Genomic DNA, 14085 nt, shown 5'->3' on the forward strand with positions numbered 1-14085 from the left:
TTGCCCCTCCGGGTCTTACAGCCTTGTCTGTAACTGCTTCCATTTCCTTAGCAGGATTTCTGAGATGTGTTCTCGAAGAAGAAGACAGACTCTATTCCCCCTCATCGAGATTATGACTGTGAAATGAAAATTATTCCTGGTTCTAAGCTACCTAAAGACCTTACACACTTTCAACCCCGGAGACCAAGACGATGGAGGAGGACGTAAAGGTTTATCAGGCCCTCTAAGTTACCAGAAGGAGCAGGTGTTTCTTTCTATCGAGTAAGAATGGGAGCCTGAGGTCCTATATAGACTTCCGTGACCTGAACAAAAGTACATTAAGAAACACAAATATACTCCCTCTTATTTCAGTCTTTTTTGATCCTCTTATACAGGCCGCAATCTTTTTTCTCTGATCGATTTACGAGGATTTTATTATCTTGTCCTGATAGGAGAAGGGGAAATGCAGAAAACTGCATTTAATATTCACTCGGGACACTGCGAATCTTTGGTCATGCTAGTCAGTCTCTGCAATGACTCAGCGGTTTTTAAAGATCTAATTAATGAGTTTTGACAACATTCCAAGATCGTCTTGTTGAGTCTCCGATTCAATATAGGCAGCAAGTTCATGAGGTGCTCCTTTAACTCAGTCAACATCAACTTTACGCTAAGTTCGAGAAGTGCAAGTTAGAGATTATGCAAGTTACACTCCTGGGGTATGTCATCTCCCCTAGTAGGTTCCCTATGGATCACAGCAAGGTCCATGCAATCCAAGATTGTGTACTCCCTGCAAACCTGAAGATCATATAAAAATTCATGGGCTTTCCAAAATATTACCGGAGGATCGTCCGTTCATTTCCTGTCCAGGTGGCACCCATCACAGCCCTTAGCTGTAAAGGGGATGACACAGTTAATTGTTCACCTGCGACTTTGGCATCTTTCAAGGTTCTAAAGAATGCTTTTCTCTCCACTAATGTCCTCAAGCATCCAAATCCAGAACTCCCATTTGCCATTGAAGCTGATGCCTCAGATGTTGGGGCTGGAGCTATTTTTTCTCAAAAGCATCCTCAGGATTAAAGACTGCACTTTTGTGCGTATCTCTTCCGGAATTCTCATCCACAGAGGCTATCTATGATATAGACAATCGGGGGTTATTGGCTATCAAATGGGCATTCGAGGAGTGGCGACACTGGCTATAGGGAGCAGCTCATCAGATCTCCTACTTCGGGGATCATAAAAACCTCCAGTACATCCAATTTGTGAAGATCTTGAACTCCAGGCAAGTTCGATGGGCCCTCTTTTTCACCCGTTTCTGGTTCATTATTACCTTTTGTTGGCGATCTAAAAACATCAAGGTTGATGTCCTATCTCGCAGTTTCGTATCTACACACCCCACTGCTCTTGAATCCTTCCCAATCATTCCTGCTACTTCCATTGTTTCTGGGTTAAATCAAGATCTGGGCACAACCCTTCACAAACTCCAACACCTGGCACCTCCCGGAACTCCTGTTGACAGACTGTTTGTTCCCGATCATCTTAGAAGGGCGGTTCTAATTGAATGTTATGATAGCAGAACTTCTAGACATCATGGAGTTTCTAAAACCATCTAGAGTCTATCCGTGTAGTCTGGTGGTCATCTTTGCCTGCTGATGTGAGGGAGTTTGTGCTTTCTTGGGAGGTCTGCACAAGGAACAAATCATTCTGTAGTTGTCCTTCAGTACAACTCGTGCACTTGTCCATTCCGGCAAGACCTTGGACACATTTATCCATTTACTTTAATGTTGATCTATGTCGGTCCTCTGGGTGCATCACCATTTGGTTAATTCAGGACTGGTTCAGTAAAATGGCCCTCTTCATCCCACTGGCTGGATTGCTATAAGCTAAAATTCTGGCCTCCCTTGCCCAGCATGTTTTCCAGTTACATGGATTTTCGGTCAAAATTGTGTCAGAGCGTGGATCTCAATTTGTCGCCAGTTTCTGGAGGTCTTTTGTGCCTTGCTTGGAATTAAGCTCTAGTTATCCTCAGGCTACCACCTACAGTCAAACAAACAAACTGAAAGGGTTAACCAATCCTTAGAACAATTCCTCTATTTATATGTCTCAAAGTTCCACGACATTTGGACCACACTGCTTACATGGGCAGAGTTCACATACAATAATGCCTGTCATTCCTCTACACGTGTCTCCCCCATCTTCTGCAACCTTCGTTTCCATCCTGGGGCCAAATCATTAGCCTCTCTGACATTTTTACAGCAGCCTGGCACTCATAGTACTGTTATTTGCCTCACTAAAATATGGAGGAAGGTTCATTTTGCTCTTAAACAAGCCTCTTTTAGGTGCAAGCACTTTGCAGACCTGCATCGTAGGCAGTGTTCTCTTAAGAATGGGGACAGGATCTGGCTCAGAACACGGAGCATTTATTCTCAGACAACCATGCAAGAAACTTGGTCCCAGATTCATTGGACCATTTGTCATCATTAAACAAGTTAAACCTGTAGCCTTCAGGTTGGATCTCTGACGCTCCATCTGAATTCTTAATACTGTACTTCTTTTCTTCTCAAACCTTGCCTCACAAGATCATGCCCAACCATGTTCATACACCTCGCACTGTTAAGGTCAACGGACATCAGGAATTTATTATAGCAAAAAATATCAACTCAAAAACAGTCCAATGACAAGTCCAGTTCCTGGTACAATAGAACGGTTATGGCTTAGAAGAGCGTTCATGGTAATGGTGGAGTGTCTTGACCCCTCATCAAGGGGGGGGGGTACTGTTGTAGTAGTCTGTTACAAGCCAGCACGGCTTGTTGCTTACTGCTGGTCTGCATCCCTATTGTTGCCATGATGCCCGGGGCGTCACTTCCTCCTCTTCCTGGTTGTCACCAGGGCAACAGTCGGGATGCTCTCTGCATCAGCGCCGCATCCAGGCAATTGCTGCCAGTTAGGCATGTGCTCATGGGGGTCTCATTAATTAATTAGTCTCTGGGGGCTAGTTAAAGGGCTGCTGCCCTAGGCTGCTCATATCTATATTTAAGGCTATAATGTTCATGCTGTGTATTGCTGACCTGCTCTGTGGATACTCTGTTGAACTTCTGATTGACCTCTGTAGTAACCCCTGGCTTGTTTCTGGTCCCTGTCTGTATTCTGAATGCCCTGAATCTTAGCATTTTTTCTGGAGATTCCTGTTTGCTGCCAGCTCGGATCTTTTGACCAGTTTAGTCTACTCACTATGGACCCCTGCACCCGGACTGCTCCTGACCATCCGTTCCTATTTTGGCCACCGCCTGCAATCACCCGCATATAAACTTCCACTATACTAAGAGTTAGACCTGGTGGCATTCGAGTACCTGTGAGCAAATCTAATTCTACGGGAAAGGTGGCTGCTATAGGTGAAGATCTGTTCTGGAAGCTAATGTGAATAGCCACGAGCCTTAACATGGTCAAGATTTTATGTATGAATGGACCAGGATTTTGTTGTGTCATCAACTTTAAAGTAGTAATGGAGGCCACAAAATTTAATAAGTTTGCTGAGCTAGGTAGTGTAGAGAGAGAAGAACAGGTGGCCAAAGACAGAGCCTTTAGGTACAAAATAGAGAAAGTCTGACAGCAATGAACACAGTGGCTATTCCATCCTGTTGTCTTACTGAATCCTGTGGAATTAATTGTGTTCCTTGATGATTAAGAATATTTTCTTTTATTTTTTCTCATCTGGACTCTAGTAGACTTGGAGGCACCAGCCCATGTGGGGAGCACCCTAATCTCTGCCTCCACCAATACATTGATTTATCCCAGTCAATCTCACACCAAACTGTCTTAAGACTAGCTATGTAGAGTGGTATTCTACCAAGGGGAAATTTGGACACTTTAATAGAGGAGGGACTAGTGGTGTTCAAGGATTTCCAGAGTTTGGTTTATAGTTTTGTCTCTCACCAGCTTCATTGTGATTTCTTATTCTGATCCTGAAATTACTTCATCCATCTTTCTAACAGAAATCTGAACCATGTGGAGTTGCTGGTGGGTCTCAGACCTGGTAGGCCTGTTAAATTGTAGAAAGAGAAAGGGGCAAGGTGTGGGATGGTATTTGGAGATAGAAGATAGGTCAAGGGAGCTGTGAAGATACTGGATTTATCAGACCCAACTATAATCTCTCTACACTGGCTGGCCCCCAATGGTGCCTTACTATACCAGGGACGTATGTTCAGTTCCACTTAGAGGTCACCTATCACTTAGGCATAGCAGTTATAAAGTAGAATGATACTTTTATTATTATGCAAAACACCAGAATAAAAATGCACTTTAAGCAAAAGCCAGGAAGGTATAATAAAAAAACTTGTCCCCTTCCCCTTTCTAGCCCAAAGAACTTCAGTCACCTTTTCTTCTGAATCCTTGAGTCATGCCTACTTGGACCAATTATCTTTCACTCTAACAGTGTGGTAGGAATCTGATACAAAGTCCCCCTGCTCCAACAGGCCCACCAAGATATCAGACTCAGGGGGTGATGCACTGATAAATCGTCAGCAAGCACTAATCCTGCAGATGCCAAAATCTGCCAAATGTGAACTCACCAACACAGCAACATCTGCACTCCGTCCTTTTCTCTCCACTGTGAGACAACTGCCACACGGTTGGCTCCCTCCTTTTAAATAGTTATATTTCCCACTCTATTGGGACTAACCCACAAGGTGGGCTCAGATTTTCTATCCCTCAGGGATTTAGCATCTGTCATACACCCCCAGGTTTCCTATATTTTTTACTCCATTGTGTTTAGCTGGCCACAACATGACACAGTGGGGACATACTCAGGTTAAGGGGCTAGGCCGGCATAATTAAGTGACACTCCAGTATTAACCTCTTACAAGCGTTTTCAGGGAGAACTAGCCTCTAGCTGATCAGGGCAGGAGATGGATGGAATGTAGCTATAGCCCCATCATTTGAATCCAGGAACCAAATCACCCCTAATCCTTACACAAAACCCATCTGGCCATGTGGCTGGAACACTTAGAAATAACTTATTGTATAAATATATTTAAATTATTAGCACAGTGCCCCAATTGTACCATTGAAAATGTACTGATTTTAGATACTGTGTATTAGAACTGTACTAATTTCTGAGACAGTATGCCATGTTGTGTGTTTAACTTTTCTATAGGAAATCCCAAATATGTGTGGAGGGGATGTGTTTTTGAAACTGTCTAGAGACAGGTAATCTCATGTTAATTAGACCTTTTCATTGTTCAGTGACCAACACGTCTGCTGATTCTGAAAACACAAGAGGGGTAATTAGACTTTCTGATAGACCGCCTATGTGTGTAAGACTCATGATGCTAGGGATCACAGATTAATGTGAATTTTGCAAGTCAAATTGCGTTAAAAGCAAGGCTAGAGAAAAAGTTATATTCTGATGGTAAACATTCAATATAAAACTTTAGAAGTTGTGGTGCCGGTAGCAGCAATGTAAAAAGATGTTAAACCCCTCCCGTCTGAGTTATGTGCAGGATGCATGAAGGACCTGGATTGGTTAGAGGGACAGTAGGCTGAATTACTTCCTGCCAGACTATCTGTGTAAAACTGTATAACATTAGTCTGTTTGACCATGTAATGCAGTATTATTATACCATCTGTACTTTTCAGGAGAATACTAATACCAAAAACTAGTGTAACTGTCCTTACTAGGACACTTGAGCCAATAAAACATCATTACTTCAAGACACTACTTTGACACTTACTTATCTGCGGCAATTTCTGTAACCTACAGATTAGACCAATCTAATCTGTTATCCGGCTATTCTGAGGTTGGGACCCAGCATACCATCAGCTCTGGTCAGTGTGGAAGGCCAGGGGAAACAATGCACAGCAACCCTGATCTAAATGAAGAGGTCAGGGGTACTAGCCCAGGTGCCCAGCGAGGGGAAACACCAGCAGCAAAAAGTTACCCAGAAGGAAGTAGATCTAGAAGCCGGCGAAGGAGTCTAGTGGTGGCAGCAAGCCCCTCCTACTGAGGTTAGATTGGCGCAATTTAAGATAAAGAAAGGGGACAGTGGCAAGGCAAGCCCAGCTGGTCCCCAGCAACAAAGGACAGGGTGGCATAGGAGGTCCATCTTGTCAAATGTCACCTTTAAAAAAATATATATTAATTTAAATATTGTAGCAATGCTATGGCATTACCACACATAATCACAAAGCACACCACGGTTATTAACACATTGTAAACATGGGGTAACTTTACTCCCAAGTAATGGAAGACTGCACTTGTACTCTGGGGTTCTGGGACAAACTAAAAAAGGTATATATATATATATATATATATATATATATATATATATATATATATATGTTAAAGTATATTTTGTTAAAGTCACATTTTTTGAGACACGAGGTGCAGGCTGGTTAAGGTGACAACCGTTTTTCAGGTCACAGGAGGGTTTTTGAGAATAGAGAAAATGAGAGCATTCTTGAACGCCAAGGGAAAGACACCAGTGAAAACAAGAGGTGAGCAAGGTGATTACAGGTGTTGGACAACAGGGAGCTGAGAAGCTTCGAGGGAGCAGGGTCATGGGAGCAAGTTGTAAAAGAAGGGGAATAGAGAAGAGTGAGTATAGGAGCTGAGGGTGGCAGAGGGAGTGGTAAGGAGTGTAGGCAAACCTGGTGAAAACATATCATCTTGTGGATGGAATTAATTGTGTCTTTAAAATAGGAGGCAAACTCAGGAGCTGTGATTGATGAGGGGGGTGAAGTAGAGGGAGGACACAGAAGAGAGTTAACATTAGGGCAGATGTGCTGGGGATTGTTGGACAGGGAGAAGATTAGGAATGTGAAATAGGAGGGCATAATAGTAAAAGGAAAAGTTGAATTCAAAGTGAATGAAGTCCGAGTCAGTGCAGGATTTCCATCATTGGTGTTCATCATCGTCAACATCATCAACATATATATATGTATAGCACCAGCAAATTCCTTAGCGCTTTACAATTGGGAACAAACAGTAATAAAACATTACTAGGTAATACCTATAGACAGAGAGGTAAGAGGGTTCTGCTAGCAAGCTTACAATCTATGGGACAATGGGAGTTTTATAAAGAAGGATAAGTGCTGCATCATATTGCACATTAGTCCATCTAGAATGCAAAAGTAAAATTATTGAGTGCGCAGTATGAACAATTACACAGCAATGTTGGTTAGAGGGTTGTTGTCTTGTATTAGCTGTGTAGAGGGTGGTAATAGGGGAATCTAGGGGGATTAGGATGGCGGTTGAGGAAAATTATAAGCTTGTCTGAAAAGATGGGTTTTCAGAGAATGCTTGAAGGTTTGAAGACTAGATGAAAGTCTTATTGTGCGAAGAAGGGAGTTCCACAAAGTGGGTGCCGCCAGAGAAAAGTCCTGTAACCGGGAATGGGAGGATGTGATGAGAGTGGAAGAGGGACGTAGATCTTGTGCAGAACGGAGATGTCGAGTTGGGAGATATTTTGAGATAAGTGAGGAGATGTATGTTGGTGCAATTTTTTTGAAGGCCTTGTATGTTATAAGAAGAATTTTATATTGAATTCATTGAATAACAAGCAACCAATGTAGAGACTGACAGAGTAGCAGCAGAAGAAGAACAATTTGTAATGAAAATCAATCTAGCCGCTGCGTGCAAAATAGATTGTAGGTGTTTGAGTCTGATTTTGGGAAGACCAGTAAGGAGTGATTTGCTATAATCAATTCGGGAGATAACGAGTTTTTGCAGTGTCTTGTATGAGATATGTATGTATTCTGGAAATGTTCTTTAGAAGTATGTAACATGATGTAAATATAGAGTAGGGTGGAACAAAGGATATTCATCGAGGATTACACCTAGGCAGTGAACTTGCGGGGTGGTATTTATGGTCATGTTGTCAACAGAAATAGAAATGTCAGGCAGGAATCTTCTGTTTTTGGGTGGGAAAATTATTAATTCTGTTTTTAAAAGACTGAGTTTGAGTTGGCGAGAAGCCATCCAAGATGAAATGGCAGAAAGATAGTAACGTGAGACAACAGAAGAGTGCTTTTGGAGGTAGCGAGTAAGAGAGGAGTGCTGGGGCTGTGTATCAAGGGCATAAGAGTGTGAAGTGTTAGAAAGTGAAGTTACACTACAGTGCAGGGCCGCCTTCAGAAAAAATCGGAGCCAATACGGGCCCCCGTGCCACCCGTCCCCCCCCCCCATGAGCGGGCCCCCCCCCATGAGCACCCCCCCCCATGAGCAACACATACTTACCTGGGGCCCGCCGCTGGTCTCCGCTATTCTGTCTTCAGCCTGGCTGTCACCGTGACAGCCAGGCACCAGGATCCGATCGCAGGGGTGGAGGAATCATTCCCCCTGCGATCATGTGATCTGTCACAGGCAGAGCACATGATCACAGGGGGAATGAATCCTCCACCCCTGCGATCGGATCCTGGTGCCTGGCTGTCACGGTGACAGCCAGGCTGAAGACAGAATAGCGGAGACCAGCGGCGGGCCTCAGGTAAGTCTGTGCTAAGCTGTTGTACCGGGCCCCCTGGTGAGCCCGGGCCCGGTACAACAGTACCCCCCGTACCCCCCTGATGGCGGCCCTGCTACAGTGTAAGGTCAGGACAAGGAAGAAATTGGAGTAATGAGGTGAATGCTGTGTACACAAATTTTGGTGGTTGGGAGGGCAGAGGGTAAAATGAGAGTAAAGAAAAGGAGGTTATGGTCAGAAAGGAAGACAGAATTAGAGAAGATGTAGATATCACAAGATGTTAGTTCTTCTACTCCCAGATAATAATGGGGAAGGTGAACACTCTAGAATCCTCTTTCTCCTAGCTAGTGGGGAATGTGGCACCTCTAGAGTCTTTGTACTCCCAGATAATAATAGGAGAGGTTGTAGTAAGTAATTTCTCTAGTAGAGTATAATCCATATTGAGCCCTGTTATCCATGCCCTGTCTACAAATAAATTGATTTCAAAATAACTACAATGAAACAGTATGGAAAATGGTGGCCGCCATTTATTGAGAGATATTGTGACGCCTGAATCATCCTACTGCCCCTTGTCATTGTGAAACATTTAGGGCAACACCTAGGACAAACTTTTTTTGCAATTCAGTTTATTTAGCTTCCAGTTTGAAACGTGTTTGTGCTATTCTTTATAGAATGAGACAGTTCTGAAATAGTGACATATTATTATTCTCACCATCTTGTTTATCTGTCAGGGAAACTAGTGATTAACCTGCGGAATATATGTTATATTTTAAGCACAGGACAGAATAGTCACCGGCACAAACACCTGTAGCTAAATCCAGAACACAGAGACTTGTATCACATTGTACTGTATAAAAGGAGGGGAGATGATCACTTCTATTACACTGTCATTCAGATACAGCAGATTGCAGGGTCTATGTGATGCTTCATGACACTGACATCTACAGACACCAGGTGATGTTCTACGTTATATTGGGGTACATAGCGCTATCTGGGGGAGCCATGTCCAGACGTACAGTCTCATCTCACATATGTACAATGCTGTTATGTGTGTTATCTCTGTGTGTGATACCTGTGACCCAGACTCTGTTACCAGCCTGTAATCTGCAACTAACAGGATCATTTGAGGATTATGAATATTTTAAAGATGGCGACATCATTATTGGCGGAGTTCTCAGTGTCAACTATTTTATGCATTACATCCAGAGACATAGAGGTGTCACTCAACACATTTGTTTGAGGTAAGTTTTATTTTTTTCCACGAAAAAAAATACAGTTTAAAAATGTCTCTAGTTATGTTTCAAATATTTTCTCTTCCAAGTGTGGTCAGTTAGATGGAAGAAGTCTCAGCTCTTATATCAGACTATAAGAAGGGACGGCAGGAATCAGATTACAGTCACTGACACAATGATCAGTGTATGTGCACAGTGTGAGCATAAGATACAATACAAGATGCTTATCTGACAGATGTGTTATTCTAGTTACTATTACGGTGCTTGTTGACTTTCAGAGAACAGTTATGGTGATGTATATTTTTGTGGTAATCAACAGAAGAAATAGTGATCATCACTCCCTCTACTGCGGCCATGTCAATGTACCAGTGGAAATCAGAGGGCTGGTTAATTCTAGGGGAGAACATATTTTTTGGAAGCCCCAATGATCTAGGGTTACCTAGCCCCATGCTGACCAGTCTAGGGTTTGATAGGGGGACCACCTGCTTCAGGTGTTTCCCTGCTATACTGCCACCAAACCCGTCTGGCATAGCCTACTGCTGATATTGGCAATTTTGGGGGGACCCCATGCATTTTGGCAATTTGTCCACAGGATTTTGACAGTACCAAAGTTTTTTAATATGCACTTATTTTTATGGCCTTCTGGGCCATTGCATATGATACGATTAATGCATACAATTTGTGCATTATCTTATGAAAAAATATGTGTGGTTCTGAATACATAGTAATCTATCTTAATTTCTTTTTGTAAGCTTAATCACATTGAAACACAAGTTAAAACCTTCCATGCCATGAATTATAGCATATCTATAATTAATTCTTGATTAATATTAAAAAAGATGCAGACATTGGGTTGAGTTATTAAGGAGAGCAAAGCATAAAAAGGGAGTAACTCTGTACCTGGGCAAAACCATGTTGCATTGGAGGGGGAGGTAAATTTCAAATGGGAGGACAGATTTATAATTGGGGGGGTAGGGAATGTCCTAGAAAAACTTTAAATGTCAGTGTAAAAATGAAGCTATCAAGTATTTGTGTGCTAGATGAAAAAGCAACCAGTACTTTCCTTATGTGCAAAATAATAAACTAATAATCACCCCTTGCGTTGTAACATGGTTTATCCAGGAGAAGTTTTACTGCTTTTATTGCCTTGCTCTCCTTAATGACTCAGACCCCTTATTTATTTTAAACATTAACTGAAAATATTCCTCCTATTTGTATATTTTATCTTGAAAACTAATGGAAAGTGTGCAAAGTGGAAAGTCCTGATGGCAATGCTCTGCTGTGAGAAAACACAAAACAAAACAAAAACAGCAAATGTGATACAAATCTACAAGTCTGCATATATTGGGTTAATTAATCACGATCAGCTTCCCCCAGGACCATGAAGTTCTAATTGTATAAATGCTTAATTGTGTCAGGGGAGCAAGAGAAGTGGTTTGTGGTTCATGTGATGATCACAGTGAGCGAGGTGCTTTTCACCTATCTTTCATTGTCTATGCCTGGATAGCTTCTGTTCTGCATGAGCGTGCCGGGGCAGTGTAATTAGAGTGATCCTGAGGGTAAGTGTGCCAGTGCAGTGTGATCAGGGTGCTCCTTAAAGTGAGTGTGCCGGGGCAGCGTGATCAGAGTGCTCCTGAAGGTGAGTGTGCTTGAGGCAACGTGATCAGAGTGATCCTGAAGGTGAGTGTGCCAGTGTAGTGTGATTAGGGTACTTCTTAAAGTGAGTGTCCCGGGGCAGCGTGATCAGAGTGCTCCTGAAGGTGAGTGTGCCAGTGCAGTGTGATCAGAGTGCTCCTTAAAGTGAGTGTCCCGGGGCAGCGAGATCAGAGTGCTCCTGAAGGTGAGTGTACTGGGGCAACGTGATCAGAGTGATCCTGAATGTGAGTGTGACAGTGCAGTGTGATCAGGGTGCTCTTTAAATTGAGTGTCCCAGGGCAGCGTGATCAGAGTGATCCTGAAGGTGAGTGTGCCAGTGCAGTGTGATCAGGGTGCTCCTTAAAGTGAGTGTCCCAGGGCAGCGTGATCAGAGTGCTCCTGAAGATGAGTGTGCCAGTGCAGTGTGATCAGAGTGCTCCTGAAGGGGAGTGTGCCGGGGCAGCGTGATCAGAGTGCTCCTAAAGGGGGGTGTGCCAGGGCACTGTCATCAGGGTGCTCATGAGAGTGAGTGTGCCAGGCAGAGACCGGGCGACTCGTGAACAGAGCAGTGATACCTGTGGTAGAGGGAGCAGAGCAGAGTAAGAGACCATGACCCGAAGGTGTGGTGGCAACAAACTGGAGGCAATATATGATGGGGGACAACACTGAGTGTGATGGGATGTAATTAGGACACATAAAAAAAAAGTTGATGGGCATATAGGGTGGCACATTAGAAAAGGCGGTGGGCATTTGGAGTGTCACGTTAGAAAGACTGGTAGGCATATGGGGTGGTATGTGAGAGAAAGACTGGTGAGCATATGGGATGGCACATGAGAATATCTGGGGCACAGAGGTGACAGAGTAAAGCTTGTGGACATATGGTGTATCCTGCTTGGCATGTGGGGTGAAACATGAGAAAAGCTGGTGGGTTAAAGAGGTGGCATGTGAGAGAAAAGGTGGTGGGCATATAGGATGGCATGTGTTAGAATAGCTTTTGGGCACATGGAGTGGCACAAGAAAAAAGCTGGTGCAGAGCATGTGAGAGAAAAGCTGAAAGGCACATGGGGCGGCACGTGACAAAAGCTGGTGTGCAGAGGTGATGTGAGAGAAAATTTAATTGTTATATATGTATTTTATTCTGAGTATAAGTTATTTGTTTGTTTTTATAATTGTTTTGTGGAGATCCGGAGATGTACATGGGCATCAGTGGGACCGAGGAGTAGCCCAACTACTGGTCTGGGTCCACCTGTCACATTATTGAGTGTGGGGAGCAGAAATCGCTACATGGACTCCACACAGCATGAGAGATCCCATCAACAGCTTCTCCCCAGCGAGTACTTCAGTTATTCTTCCTGCACTGCCCTCAATCGACCTGTTTGCTACACCTCTGGTCTTTGACAGTTGGTGGGCTGCAGGCAAAACATTTCCGACATCCAGAGCAAATGTGTACCCTCTCTCCTCGCTATGGGTTCTCTGGTGGCAATCTCTGTCACTGATCTTTCCTCTTCATTCTGGCTGTTACATTAGGTCAGGGGCTTCTCTCAGTTGGAACCTGTCTCCTCAAGTGCCTCTTTTTACCTCATGTTTAAATGGCAGTCTCCTCTTACTATCTTGAGCAGCATTGTGTTGCTGAAGGTGTGTAGGATCTGGCATTAGCCTATACTGATCTGTTCCCTATCCCTCTGTGTCTGCCATATGTACTGTCACACAATTATTAAGAGGCTCTGGGTTAGTCTCCAACTCCAGGTTCTCAACTCTCTACTTCAAGCCGGCTCTCTTGGCGCAACGCACACCTAAGACCTATATATAAAAGAGGTGACAGATCAATAGAAAGGGGACAGCCTGATCAGTTGTCTGCTGAAAGGTGAGTGTGCTGGAGTGGCAGGAAATGGCGAAAAGAGGCCGGGAAACTGTGACCAATAAACAGGGCGTTGATATGTAAAAGAAAACCATGTGTGAGAAAAGTATGTGCAATGTGGTGATATTTGTGAGAAAATCTGGTGCACTGGGGGGGGAGAAAAAACTGGTGCACTTGTAGATGACATGAGAAAAAATCTGCTGCACTTGGTGGTGACATGTGAGAGAAATGCTGGTGGACAGGGGTCTCTTGAGAGAAAAAGTTGTGTGCAAAGCGCTATATGCTTTAGAAAACGTGATGCACAGGGGTAACATGGGAGAGCAATGCTGGTGGGCAGGGTGTTTATATGAAAGAAAAGTTGGTGTATAGTGGATGACGTAAGAAGAGCTGGTGCGCAGTGGTGATGTGTGATTAACACTGGTGGGATGGGGGAGATGTAAGTGAAAATATAGTTGCGGGAGTCGCTAGTGAAAGAAAAGCTAGTGGGTAGGCGGGTTTATGTGAGAAATAGACATGCTCTGTAAATGGAGACTACTAGGTTTAGTTGAAGTCTGAGGAATAATAACTTTACCAAAACATTAGAAGATAGGAGGAATAGGCATCCAACAGAGATGGTAGAGACTAATATAATTTAACAATTTAAACATACTTGGTTATTAGGGATTAAGAAAAATAGTGGAAACTAGAAGGGCCAAGTGGTTCCTATCTAAAGTTAAATTGTATGTTTCTGAATTTGATATCATAAATTTTTTAACTATACAAAAAGCTATTGAAATTAAATAGACAAAAACCTTATTGTTTATCAAGTCCGATTAAGGCTCTTTTGACATAGACACAATCTAAAACTTAAGAAAACTATTGAAATTCTTCCACCGAAACTCCAAAAGCAATGAAATTACAACGATTAAGGCAGAAGCCGTAATGGACG

The 14085-nt window shown here is 43.2% G+C and overlaps 1 protein-coding gene across 1 annotated transcript in view; it reads left to right on the plus strand.

Annotated features, from left to right (window-relative positions):
* Positions 1-14085, plus strand: part of LOC142142551 (vomeronasal type-2 receptor 26-like) — a 42282-nt gene that overhangs the window by 1015 nt on the left and 27182 nt on the right. The window lies entirely within an intron of this gene.

This window comes from Mixophyes fleayi, chromosome 3 (assembly GCF_038048845.1).
Source record: "Mixophyes fleayi isolate aMixFle1 chromosome 3, aMixFle1.hap1, whole genome shotgun sequence".
NCBI classification, from domain to species: Eukaryota; Metazoa; Chordata; class Amphibia; order Anura; family Limnodynastidae; genus Mixophyes; species Mixophyes fleayi.